The 13,835-nt window shown below is 42.0% G+C and overlaps 1 pseudogene; it reads right to left on the reverse strand.

Annotated features, from left to right (window-relative positions):
• Positions 1 to 758: 758 nt before the first annotated feature.
• Positions 759 to 13,835, reverse strand: part of LOC122063861 — a 35,578-nt pseudogene continuing 22,501 nt past the window's right edge.

A 13,835-nucleotide genomic window follows, 5' to 3' on the forward strand; every position in this document is an offset into this window, starting at 1 on the left:
GAGGAGTTAGTAGCTCAAAGCGACTCACAGTTGATAGTGAACCAAGTCAATGGGCAGTACGAAGCAAAAGAGGAAAGAATGTGCAAATATCTCCAAGAAGTGATATCACTTGCTGAGAACTTTACAACATTCATCATGGTCCAGGTGCCTAGAGAGGATAACTCATCGACCGATTAGCTCTCCAGGCTGGCAGTGGTTGAAAGAGCCGAGCTAAGAATGACAGAGTATCTCAAAACACTTAGTCATCCTGCCTATCAAAGGAATGAAGTTTCCTGTAATGAAACATCCACTGCTGAGATAGGCTGGATGGAGCCCAATCAGCTACCTGAGGGACGATCATTTACTAGAGGACCGAGCCGAGTCTAGAATGGTGAAGCGAAGGGCTGTGAACTATATAATGCAGGGTGGACTACTCAACAAGAGATCACTATCAGGACCTTTGCTAAAATGTTTGGGGCCAAGGCAAGTGGCTGACGCCCTTAAAGAGGTCACGAAGGGATCTATGGCAGTCACACAGGAGGTCGATCATTGGCATATAACGTGTTGCGCTAAGGGTTCTATTGGCTCAAGATGCAGCAAAAAGCAATGCAATATGGGCGGTAATGCTTCAAGTGCCAGATACATGCCACTGTGCCTCACATCCCGGCAACCGAGCTGAGCTCGATTATTTGCCCCATCCCATTCTCCATGTGAGGAGTTGACATCGTTGGGAAATTTAAAAGCGGTAGAGAAGTAAAATTCCTGATTGTGGCAATCAATTACTTCACCAAGTGGGTAGAGGCAAGCCCCCTGGCGAGAATAACTGAGCGAGCTATGGAGAATTCGTAAGAGACGACGTCATCTACCATTTCAGAGTCCCAAAAATTCTGCTTATCGACAACGAAAAATAGTTCAATAATCGAAGATTTAGACATTTCTATGAAGGGTATGGAGTCAGATTTCATAACACCTCAGTGGGACACCCACAGACGAATGGGCAAGAAGAAAAGACAAACCAGATCCTACTTGAGGGGATCAAGAAAAGGCTGGACCAAGCAAAGGAGAATTGGTCAAATCAGTTGTTGAGCATCCTGTGGTCCTACAGGATAACGGCCATGTCACACCCCACTTCCAGTAGACCCAACTTACCATTAGAAATACCGGTGGTGTGAGTAAGACATGTACCTGTCTTACAACCTACCAGGATCTCTGACTGTAGTACCCTAACATTTCAGCATCTCACATCACAAACCAACTAAAAGCAGCAAAATTAGAGTATAATAGCGGAATCATCAATAAAATGGGAAAATATCTAATGATAATATAATATCCATAACCGAGTTATTCTGTTATAATTATCCAAGACTTATAAACATAAATCTCAAAATATACCATCCACAGTCTATATCAAAATGATAAAAAATATGTTGCACAACTCATGGGGTGGCGTAAGCACAATGATCATAGGCACAGTCCTGATCGGGCTCCTCCACTTCTGGTATCCATCAGTCACTTACACTGTACTCAGACCCAGAGGATACTGGGTCACATGCCATCAGTACCACAGTACCTGCATCATCATCTAAAAAGAGGTGTATACGTGGAGTGAGCTTTCCAACTCACTCAATGAGGGGTGGGTTCATACACATCCAAGCATAGTATTTGCACAAGTAAATATGATGCATGATTATAGAAATTAAACACATAGTCCATGATGCTCATGATGCAATTCATTTATTTTATTATCCACCTAACAATACAACAAAGTCTGATAAATGCTACTACAACGCATTAGGCTATATCCCTCATCTTGAAACCATCGTCGACTATGCAGGGATACAAACCCTAGCCATGAATAGAAGCCTGTTGGTTCCCATATGCGTTCATGGGTCACCCAACAAACCTCTGATAACCCCCTCCTAGCTGTCATAGCACCGGTACCAATCATCAGCCACACCTGGCAAGTTCCCGCCTCTGGCAACAATCACATCGTACCGCAAGTGTGGCATTCCGGAACGGCATATTGAATATACTACAATGGGTTATCCAATACCTTAACCCCTATTGGCAAGGGTTCATAACATAGGGAGTGATACCTAAACATAAATATCCTAAATGCCTTTATAATGATGCAGTTAGTATGAATTACACGATTCCGGTAACACATCGGCCACAAAGTATAATCCATCTCCAAGTACAGTCCCAGGTACACAATACCGATAACATATCGGCCACAAAGTGTAACCTATGACCATTTACCTAATATAGCATGCATATAACAGTTGAGTATGGACTATGCAACACCGGTACCAATCATCGGCTATGAAATGTATCCATTTCCAAATGCAGTCTCAGAGCACACGATACCGGTAACACATCGGCCACAAGGTGTAATACACGACTACAACTAACTCTAATACACATAAGTAATGTATGAATGCAATAGGCATACGACAATCATGGTACCAGTACCACCTCGGCCACACTAGATTCTGTCGCATACATACAATAAACACACTGCGATCATGGTACCAGTACCACCTCAGCCACACCGAACCTCGCCATACATCTTCATAACAATTTATATCATAATCATAAAATGTAACATGTGATAGAACATCATCAACATGTGAAAAATATAATTAATATGTAATTCTACACATGTGAGCAATTCTAAATAATGAACATTCCAAAAATAAAAGCAATCCATCCCTCACTTTGTTTATGCTCGTGTGTGTTAGGGTTTAAGTACGGCCACCGGTTGATCAACTCAATTTTGACTTTGGGGCACGTGTGCATCATTGTCTTAGACACAAAGGCAACCATACATCAATACGTGTCGAAAACACCAGGAGGGGCCCACATGGGTCACCCCCAAAGGGTACAGAAAAAGTCCATTAGTAACAGTAATGTCATCGAAAACACCCACCGAAAATAGGGGATATCCTCGAAAATATCAGTCTTATTTTCGGTGGAATTGGCAGAGGGCTTTTAAGGCTTGGGCAATCACCGAAAACATCCCCAGTGCTTTTTGTGGCTTGTTTCTGGTGGCAGTACAACAACTGTCCACAAGATTTAGGGTTTTTTGACTCGAGCCCGATCGTCGGGATTTGTTCCGTGGAGTTTGTAGCGGATGTTCCTAGCATCATTCTAAGCTAATAAAATCTCTATTACATTGAGCCATTTGGGAGATACGTCGATCGAATGATCGAAACCCTAGGTGGTCATTTGATAATTCTTGTTGTCGGAGCTCACTAGACTCGATTTGAGCTCGACAATGGCACTAGGGAGGTGGAACATGCATTCCCCGAGCTCAACATGGTTTGTGTACTAAGATTCCATCCAAACCTAGCTTAACCTAGGTCGAAATGAAGAGAGAAGAATTATACTTATCTTCGATAGATATTCCGACAACCAGCAACAACCGACACCAAGGTAAGCCCTTTCCCCCTCTTCTTCCTCTTCTCCTTCTTTTTCTTCTCCCTTCCTCTCCTCTCTTACATTTGGTCAAATGAGAAATGAGGAAATAAATTCCTCATTTCCCACTTATAAGGCAAATTGGCCTTAAGGCCTGTTAGGCTGACCCCTATTCAGTCCGATCGGGTTAATCCAATTTTTGAAGCACGAGGACCTGACTACTTAGGTCTGTAAAGTGCTCATGTCATGAGGAAGGTGTGGAGGATGATTTGGGACCATCCAGGGCTGTCCACGATGCAGGTGGCAAGACCCATGGGCATCGAAACCCTAACAACAACCTGTTTGGTCACCGAAAATAGTCATCGGATTCAGGCCCAAGCTATTTCTGGTGGCATAGTTCCAATGCTCAAGACAATAGACCACCTTGACTGCTTGCTATCTACCAACTGGCCTCGCATGGGTAGTTTCCCTCAGCTATGCTCATAGTCTTCTGACAATGTTGGTACGTGTCGGGATTTATGTGTGGGGAGTTGGGTCACTTACCGTCTGAGATCGGAAGGTATGAATCCCCTCCAGTTGAACTGGCATGCAATGCACGAACATATGGGGTCATCTCTTTCCCTTTGGCAATAGGTGGCAGTGAGCCAAAACTCAACTGTACTCTTGATCTCCAGTTCAAGACCTATCACAACAGTTCAAATTAGACCGGGTCAGGGCACAGGTGTAATAGGCCAAAACCCCGATAGAAGTACTTGTTAGACATAAGTACTTGTTAGATAGAAGGTATCAAAATCTAGAAGGAATAGAATAAGAATTGAAGATAATCAACCTCAATAAGCAGAAAATACTTGAAAGTTTCACCTAATTTTATCACCCCTCGGCGATGATGACACAAAAAGAATTACATGTTGGACATTTTAGACTTGGAGAATTTTTGAGGTTAGGGTTGAAAATGACCATTTTTCCCTATAAACTTCCAAGAGAAAATATTTTCAAAAGTGGATTTTGACATTTTAGATTAGTGTCACTTGTCCCTCAAGTCGGATACCACACTTTGTTGCGAGAATGATGCGAATCGACGACCAATTTCCCCTTTTACTACATAATTTGGATCTCTACTTTACACGTATTTTCACAAAGGTTTCCAGTCGATACCGCATTCATGTCTCATATTATTGGATAGTGCTTGGCACAAGCTTTCCAAAGACATATTACACGTCGAATTATGACTAATGGTTTGAAAGATATGACTCCAAAGTTCGGTCTTAGATTCTATTTCAGGCAACCAGGGAGTGCCATATGGCACCCAACATTCTTTGTCCAAAAGAAAGCATTTTTGGAAAATTCTCTCTAATTTTTTAATCCCACATTGGAAACAATAGAGGATTGTCTTAAATCATATAGCCCTTCCCCTCTTCTGAAAAGGAGGAGAAAAATTAGAAAATTGGGAGAGAGAATGGCCTGTTTTTGGCTAACCTCTTCCCTTTAAAATCAAATATTCTCCAAGTTTAAAAGTTTAAAACATTAATTATTCCTTGAGCTGGGCGATGTAGTTTGGTTTGGTTCGATTTGGGGCTTGAAGCACAAAGATTATTTCCCTTGTTTCTTGATTAAAGCCAGGTTTGAGGTAACTTTCTTCTCCTACTAGAAATTTTGAACTATTTAACTCATTTAATAGATTGGATTCTAATTTTTTAATGTTTGGTTAATGTAGATTTAATTATATTGGTTTGGTTTTAATTTAATTGTCTCATTTAGGTGTAATTTGATTTAATTCAATTAATTACATATATTTGGTCCAATTAGATTAACTAAAGTTTAATTGTGTTCATGTTCAATTAAATTAACTAAGGTTTACTTAGGTTCAATTATATTTAATTAATTTCAAATTGATTTAATCTGATTTAGTAAGTTTAATTAAGTTTTTTTGGTTTGTTATAATTTTGGGTCAATTATGGGTTTAGTTAGGTTCATTGATTTCCTTTGAATTATTAGATTTTATTTTAATCTAGACTGTTAGATTAGGATCCAAACCCTTGACCTAATCCTATCTCCTTGTTCTCCTTGTTCTCTTCTTTCTTTCTTCTCCAGCCACCCTAAACCAGAAACTACCTATTTCCCCTCTCCAACCCTTTTCTTACCTTGGCCAAAGCTGAACTAGGGATGAAACATGGTTAGGTTGGGCCAGGTTTCTTAAAACCCTAACCTAACCCTAGGTCCTCAAAATTCAATCCAATTCCAACCCAACTCTGCCGGGTTCATACCAACCCTAACCGGCCCTAATTGACCCTGTCAGGGCAGGGGTTGGGCCGGGTTGGGTCTGGTTTTACTCCTTAAAAATTTCTCTACTCCTGAGTCCTGAAGGAACTTACAAATCTAGTATATCTCTTCATTTCTCACTAGAAACCCTAGCAATCAATCATTCTCTCCCATCATGCTTCCTTTCTCTTCGACAGGTTCGAACCAGATTTGATTCTTGCTTCAGAGCTTGAACGACTCCAACTCCGATTCGATCTTTCGTGAGCTATGTCAGCTGTGCTTAAGGTTCTGTATCTCTTTCTCCCACTTTACCCCTTTGTCTGTCCCCAATACTGCTTACTTCTTGGTTACTGTAGATTATCTCTCACGTGTCATCTTGATTAGATACCTAAACTATATATGTCATTTGATGGTTTCTGTTATTGACATTCCCACCACCACCACTTACTTAGTGTTAATTATTTCTGTTTGTCTACTAACTTTTGTACAAATGAAGGTTGGATTACATGGAACGGTTTAGCATAGAAATTACTGTTCTCTACACATCTCAGTCTCGTTGTCATTCTTTCATAATAAGATTACTATCTTGACGATTCTACAAGATCTGTGATCGATACCTAATCTAGTCTTCATCCCCTACCAGAAAATTGGATGGAAAATTTACCTTAAAATTTGTCAATAAAATAACCCAAAAAATCCATCGAGGGTTGAGAGTCTGAGACTCGATTCCTAATCTCCTTCTCTCTTCCGCGCTAATCACTCCTCCTTCTCTCCTTCTCATCTCGTTCCTCATTTCCTCCTTCCCTTTTGCCTGCTGATCACCTATGGACTCATTCTCTCCTTCTCATATCATAGTAGATCTGTTCTCTCTTCCTTCTCTTCTCCTTGACGATAACTTTCGAAACCAACGGTATCACATGATCAAAGACTCTATCTCCTTGGCACATGTTATTCAAACCTGCGCACGAACCAAGCAACTGACCAAAGGTAAGCAGCTCCACACTCACCTAATTTGCAGTGGTTACTAGTTATGCATCTTTGTCTCAAATCATCTTATGAATTGGACTTTGCATGGAATGTGTTCGACGCAATGCCTTACAGAAACCTGGTTTCTTGGACTGCTTTGATTTTTAGACTTTCCCAGAATGGGAGATTCGCAGAAGCTTTGAGAACTTTCACTCAAATGCGAAATACTGGAGAAAAGCCAACCTAGTTTGCATTTTCAAATGTAATTCAATCTTCTACCTCCCTGGAGTCACTTGATGTCACACCCCACTTCCAGTAGACCTAACTTACCATTAGGAATACCGGCGGTGTGAGTAAGATATGCACCTGTCTTACAAACTTAGCAGTACATTAACATTTTCACAATCTCACAATACAAACCAACATAAGTAGTGGAATCATAGTAGAGTAGCGGAATTATAAATAAAATGAGAAATCGTCTAATGATAATATAATAGCAATAACCGAGTTATTCTGTTACATTCATCCATAACATATAATATAATCATAAAAAAAATATACAATCCACAGTTATACCCAAAAGTATCAAAGAATGATGTACAATCTCACAGTGTAGCGTAAGCACAGTGGTCGCAAGCATAATCCTGATCATGCTCCTCCGCTTCAAGCACCCACCAGTCACTCACACCATACTCCGACCCAGAAGATACTGGGTCACCCGCCATTGGCACCACGGTACCTACATCATCATCTAAAAAGGGGTGTATAAAGGGGTGAGCTTTCTAACTCGCTCAGTGAGGGGTGGGGTCAAACACATCCAAGCAAGATAGTAGCAGTAATAATTTATGATGTATGATTATGGAAATTAAACATATAGTCCATGATGCTCGTGATGCAGTTCATTTATTTATTATCCACCTAACAATACAAACTAAGTCTGGCAAATGCTACTACGGCGCATTAGGCTGTATCCTTCATCTCAAAACCGCCATCGACTATGCAAGGATACAAACCCTAGCTGTGAATAGAAGCCTATCGGTCCCGTATACATCCATGGGTCACCCAGTAAACCCCTGATAGCCCCCTCCTAGCAGTCATAGCACCAGTACATCATCAGCCATGCTGGACAGGTTCTTACCTCTGGTAACAATCTCATCGTACCGCGGGTGTAACATTCTGAAAAGGCACATCGAACATACCACAATGGGTTATCCAACACCTCAAACCCTGTTGACCACGGTTCATAGCATAGGGAGTGATACATAACCACATATATGCTACATGCTTTTATAGTGATATAGTTAGTATGAATTACACGATACTGGCAAGACCTCGGCCACAAAGTTTAATCCATGTCCAAATACAGTCTCGGGTACACGATACTAATGAGACCTTGGCCACAAAGTGAAACCCAAGATCGTTTACCTAATCTAGCATACATATCACAGTTGAGTATGGACTACGTAACACCGGTACCAATAATCGACCATGAAGTGCATCCATTTTTGAATGCAGTCCAGGGGTACATGATAACAGCGAGAACTTGGCCACAAAGTGTAACCCGCGACTATAACTAACTCTAATGCACATAATCAATGCATAAATGTAACATACATATAGAAATCATAGTATCGGTACCACCTCGGCCACGTTGGATTCCGTCTCATACACACAACCAAACACACGGCGATCACGGTACCGGTACCACCTCAGACACACTGGATCTCGTTATACATCTTCATACAGTTCATATCATGATCGTAAAATGATAAATGTAACATATCATCATCGTATTTGAGAAATTACAGTTAAACATATAATTCTAAGCATGTGAGAAATTTAATAAAAATAAACATTCCAAATATAAACACAGTCCATCCCTCACCTAGTTTACGATCGGGTGTGTTCGGGTTCAAGTATAGCCACGATCGATCAAATCAATTCTGGCTTCGGGGCACGTGTGCATCACTATCCTAGACACAAAGATAATCTTACATTAGTACATGTCGGTAACATCGGGAGGGACCCACATAGGTCCCCCCAAAGGGTACAGACACTATCCCCAAGTGATAGTATTATCAACGAAAACACCCACTGAAAACAAGACATTTCCACCAGAAATATCAGTCCCGTTTTTGGTGGAGAAGACAGAGAGCACATAAGGCTCATATGTCCATCGGAAACAATCCACCAGAAATAGCCACACTATTTCCTGTGCTATATTTTCGATGGTAATACAGAAAGATCCAACTCAAATTGGGGCTTTTCGGCTCAAGCCCGATCATCAGAATTTGTTCCATGGAGTTTGTAGGGAATGTTCTAAGCGTCATTCAAAGCCAAGAAAATCCCAATTCCACTAAGCCATTTGGGAGATACATCAATCGAATGATCGAAACCCTAGTTGGTCTTTTGGCAAAACGTGTTGTCGGAGCTCGTCGGGCTTGGTTTGAGCTCGACAACAACACCAAGAGGATACAACACACATTCTACGACATTAACATGGTTTGTACACTAATATTCCATCCATACCTAGCTTCATTTTAGTCAAAATGAAGAGAGAGAGTGGTGGAAGTGAGTGTACTTACCTCCGACAATGATTCCGACAACTTAGCTGCAACCGACACCAAGGTAAGCCTCCAACCTTCTTCTTCCTTCCTCTTCTCTTTCTCTCCTCTACTACATTGAGAACAAGGGAAATAAGGAAATGAATCCTCATTTCCCAAATTATAACTTAAGTGGACCTTAAGGTCTATTTGGGTTGGACCACTTTTGGACCAATCAGGTTAAAATGAATTTTGGGGCACGAAGATCTGACCATTTAGGTCCGTAAAGTGTTCACATCATGAAGAAGGTGTGGAGGATGATTTAGGATCATCTGGAGCTATTTACAATGTGAGTGGTGGGAACCACTGGCATCAAAACCCTGACAGCAGCCTGTCAACCCACCAAAAATAGGCACCGAATCCAAGCCCAGGCTGCTTCCGGTGGCATATTTCCAGTGGTCAAGATAGCTTGCTGTCCCATGGTTGGTCTTGCACGAGGGGTTACCCTCAGACATGCTCAAGGCCTTTTAGCAATTTTGATGCGTGCCAAAATTCAAGTGTGGGGAGTCAGGTCACTTACCGTCTGGAATCGAAAGGTGTAAATTCCCTCCAGTTAGATAGGCATGTAATGCATGAACATGTGGGGTCATCTCTACCCCTTTGGAAATGCACAACCAGGAGCCAAAACCCAATCGTACTTTAGATCTTCGATCCGAGGCGTGTCACAACAGTTTAAATTAGACCAGATTAGGGTATGGGTGTAACATTCCCCCCACCTTACAAGAATTCCATCCTTGAAATTGAACATACCTGGCAAATCAAACAATCCAGAATACTGCTTCAATATCGCATCTTCTCGCTCCCAGGATGCTTCCTGTTCGGGGTGGTTCATCCTTTTCACCTTGACAAAGAAAACGGTGCGGTTGCGGAGAGCATGCTCTTTTCGGTCAACAATCTTCTCTGAAAACTCCATATAGGCAAAATCCTCGTCCAACTCATGGGGTATGTAAGTCAAGACATGAGTCGGGTCAGGAATGTACTTCCTCAACATAGATACATGGAAGACATCATGTGTACCTTCCAACTCTGGCAGTAAAGCTACCCGGTAAGCTACCAGTTTGATCATCTTCAGTACCTCATACGGTCTTATAAACCTTAGACTAAGCTTTCGCTTCTTGTCGAATTGCATCACCCCTTTAACTAGGGAGATCCGCAAGAACACCTTGTCTCCAACGACAAACTCCAAATGTTTCCTCCAAACATCCACGTAGCTTTTCTACCTAGACTGAGCTGTCTTGACCCTTTCTCTAATCACATTCACCTTCTCACTAGTAGCCTGTATCAAGTCTAGACCCAAAATATGCCACTCACCAACCTCATCCTAATAGAGTGGAGTTTGGCTCTTCCTGCTATATTGTGCCTCGAATGGGGAAATCCAGATTGGTGGCCTAATAACTATTGTTGTAGGAGAACTTGATAAGGGAAATGTGCTTATCCCAACTATAACTCATATCCAAGGCACATGCTCGGAGTAGGTCCTCCAATATTTGAATAGTCCTTTCCGACTGACTATCAATCTGAGGGTGAAAGGTATTGTTGAAATCCAACTGTTTGTCCATAGCCTTCTGCACACATGTCCAGAACTTGGAAGTGAACCTGGGATCTCGATCAGAGCTGATACTAACTGACACACCATGTAACCTGATGATGTTATCGACATACAACTTGGCCAACTTGTCCATAGAAAATGTGATCTTGATTGGGATAAAGTGCATCCATACCCTTCTGTGTACGGGGTAGGCCTGTGACGAAGTCCATAGTAATATTCTCCCATTTTCACTCCGGAATAGATAGGGACTGTAATAACCCATGGGGCCTCTGTCTCTGAGCCTTGACTTGCTGGCATGTGAGGCATTTAGACACATGTGTGGCCACATCATTCTTCATTACTTTCCACCAGTAGGAGCCTTTGATGTCCTTGTACATTTTAGTGCTGCTGGGGTGAATAGAGTATTCAGAGCTATGTGCCTCTCTTAAAACTATGTCTCTCAAATCACCATCACTGGGCACACACCACCTCCCTTTGAACTTGAGAATTCTGCTTTCAATTACAGAGAAATCCGGGTCCTTTTGGGTTCCTTCCTGACATTCTGCTGTCAGCTTCTGCAACTCTACATCAGTAACTTGAGTTGCAGTGATCCTATCCACCGGACTAGGTTGTACCACTAATGCCTATAGTGACAAAGTGACACCCTCTACTAAGAGTTCCAAGTCTAGTTTCCTGGCCTCCTCTATACTCATTGGAGGTCAGTGATGCAAGAGTCAGTGATTGGGATTTTTGATTAACTGCATCAGCTACCACATTGGCCTTTCCTAGGTGATAGTGGATAGTACAATCATAATCCTTCATCAGCTCTAACCAATACCTCTGTCTCATGTTGAGCTCTTTTTGGGTGAAGAAGTACTTGAGGCTCTTATGGTCACTAAAGATCTCACTCTTCTCACCTATAGGTAGTGTCTCCAGATTTTTAGTGCAAAAACCAGAGCTGCCAACTCTAAATCATGGGTGGGGTAGTTCTTCTCGTAATCCTTCAACCGACAGGATGCATAAGCAATGACTTTCCTATGCTACATCAATACAAATCCCAATCTTAGCTTGGAGGCATCACTATGCACAACCATACTACCTGTACCGGTCAGAATAGTCAAAACTGGAGCTGATACCAACCTTTGCCTTAGCTCCTTGAAGCTCTTCTCACAAGCATTAGACCACTTAAATTTTACACCCTTTTGTGTGAATCAGGTCATCGGAGTAGCAATGTGAGAGAATTTCTGGATAAACCTCCAGTAGTATCTGGCCAATCCCAGAAAACTAAGTATGTCTGCTACACTCTTGGGAGTCTCCCATTCTAGAACTGCCCTCACCTTGCTTGGGTCAACCTCTATACCCTTGTCTGAAACAATGAGGCCTAGGAATGCCACCTATGATAGCCAAAACTCGCACTTGTTGAATTTGGCATACTAAATGTCATCAATGAATACTATCACAAACTTATCTAGGACATCCTGGAATACCCAGTTCATCAAATCTATAAATGCAGCTAGTGCATTGGTTAACCCAAATGAAATTACTAAGAATTTATAATGTCCATACCTTGATCTGAGGCTGTCTTAATGACATCACTATCCTTGATCCTAAGCTGGTGGTAACACGATCTAAGGTCGATCTTAGAGAACACCTTGGCACCCTGCAACTGATCAAATAAATTATCTATCCTTGGCAAAGGATACTGGTTCTTGATGGTTAGCTTATTAAGCTCTCGATAATCAATGCACAATCTCATACTTCCATCTTTCTTCTTGATGAACAATACCGGTGCTCCCCATAGAGACACACTAGGTCTAATGAATCCCTTCTTCAGAAGGTCTTGTAGTTGCACTTGTAATTCCTTCAACTCTGTGGGGGCCATGCGGTAAGGGGCCTTTAACACTAGTGCCGAGCCAGGGAGAAGGTCTATAGCAAAATCTGTCTCTCGGTCTAGTGGCAAACCTGTCAAGTCATCTAAGAATACATCAAGAAATTTCCTCACCACATCTAGCTTGGTTAATGGCTAATCTCTACCTCAGTATCCATCACAGATGCTAAGTAGCCTTGACATCCCTTGTTCAGTAGCTTTTTCATCTGGAGTGTGGATATGATAACTTTCTTGGGCTTCTTAGGCTTATCCCCTTGGAACACAAACTCATCATCATCATGAGGTCTGAAATGATAGTTTTTTCTCCATATAGCACACTGGCTTTGTATGTGGACAATCAGTCCATTCCTAAAATCACGTCAAAGTTGGTCATATCCAACTCGATCAAGTGAGCATTCAACTTATGTTCACCTATGGTCACTAGACAAGGCTCATAAACATAGTTCAAACCCATTACACTTCCTATAGGGGTGCTCAGAGCCAAACATTAAGTTAGCCCCTTGGGTGGAATGCTCATCTTCTTCGTAAATGCCGGTGACACGAATGAATGCGAGGCTCCTGAATCAAATAACACATGTGCAAGCAATAATGATATCAATAATGTACCTGTCACTACACCGGGTGCAGCCTCAGCATCTTCTGTAGTCATAGCAAACACTCTGCCTTGTGGTCTATGGCCCTGTAGGGGCTGTACTGGTCTAGGGTCTAAATATGTCTGCTAGGGCCTAGGTGGCATAGTGTAGGGTGCATCACCTGGCCTTCGGTGGGGGCATGTCCTTGCCATATGGCCTGGCTGATCACAATGAAAGCACCTCAGGCTTGATCTGAAGACTGAGATACAACACTAGATCGGGAGGACTGGGAAGTCTGACTAGTATTAGGCTTCCTAAATTGCACTGAAGTTGGGTTGACATAGGACACTCGGAAAGTTTGTTACCTCCCCTAGAATCAGTAGATCCCATTGGCCTCTTTCCCGTCCCTTGTTGGGCCATGAAGTTATCTCTATGCTGATCTTTAATAGATTTAGCCACTTGGACCACCTCAGCATAGGTTTACAGTTTTAACCCCACAATGGTTGACCCAATACCTGACCTCAACCCTTTCTCAAACTTCTTCACTTTAGTTCTATCACCTCTAAGATGCTCAGGAGCAAAATGGAATAGATCCTCGAAGCGTTGCTGATACTCAAGCATAG

Source organism: Macadamia integrifolia, unplaced genomic scaffold (genome assembly GCF_013358625.1).
Source record: "Macadamia integrifolia cultivar HAES 741 unplaced genomic scaffold, SCU_Mint_v3 scaffold1481, whole genome shotgun sequence".
Taxonomy (NCBI): Eukaryota; Viridiplantae; Streptophyta; class Magnoliopsida; order Proteales; family Proteaceae; genus Macadamia; species Macadamia integrifolia.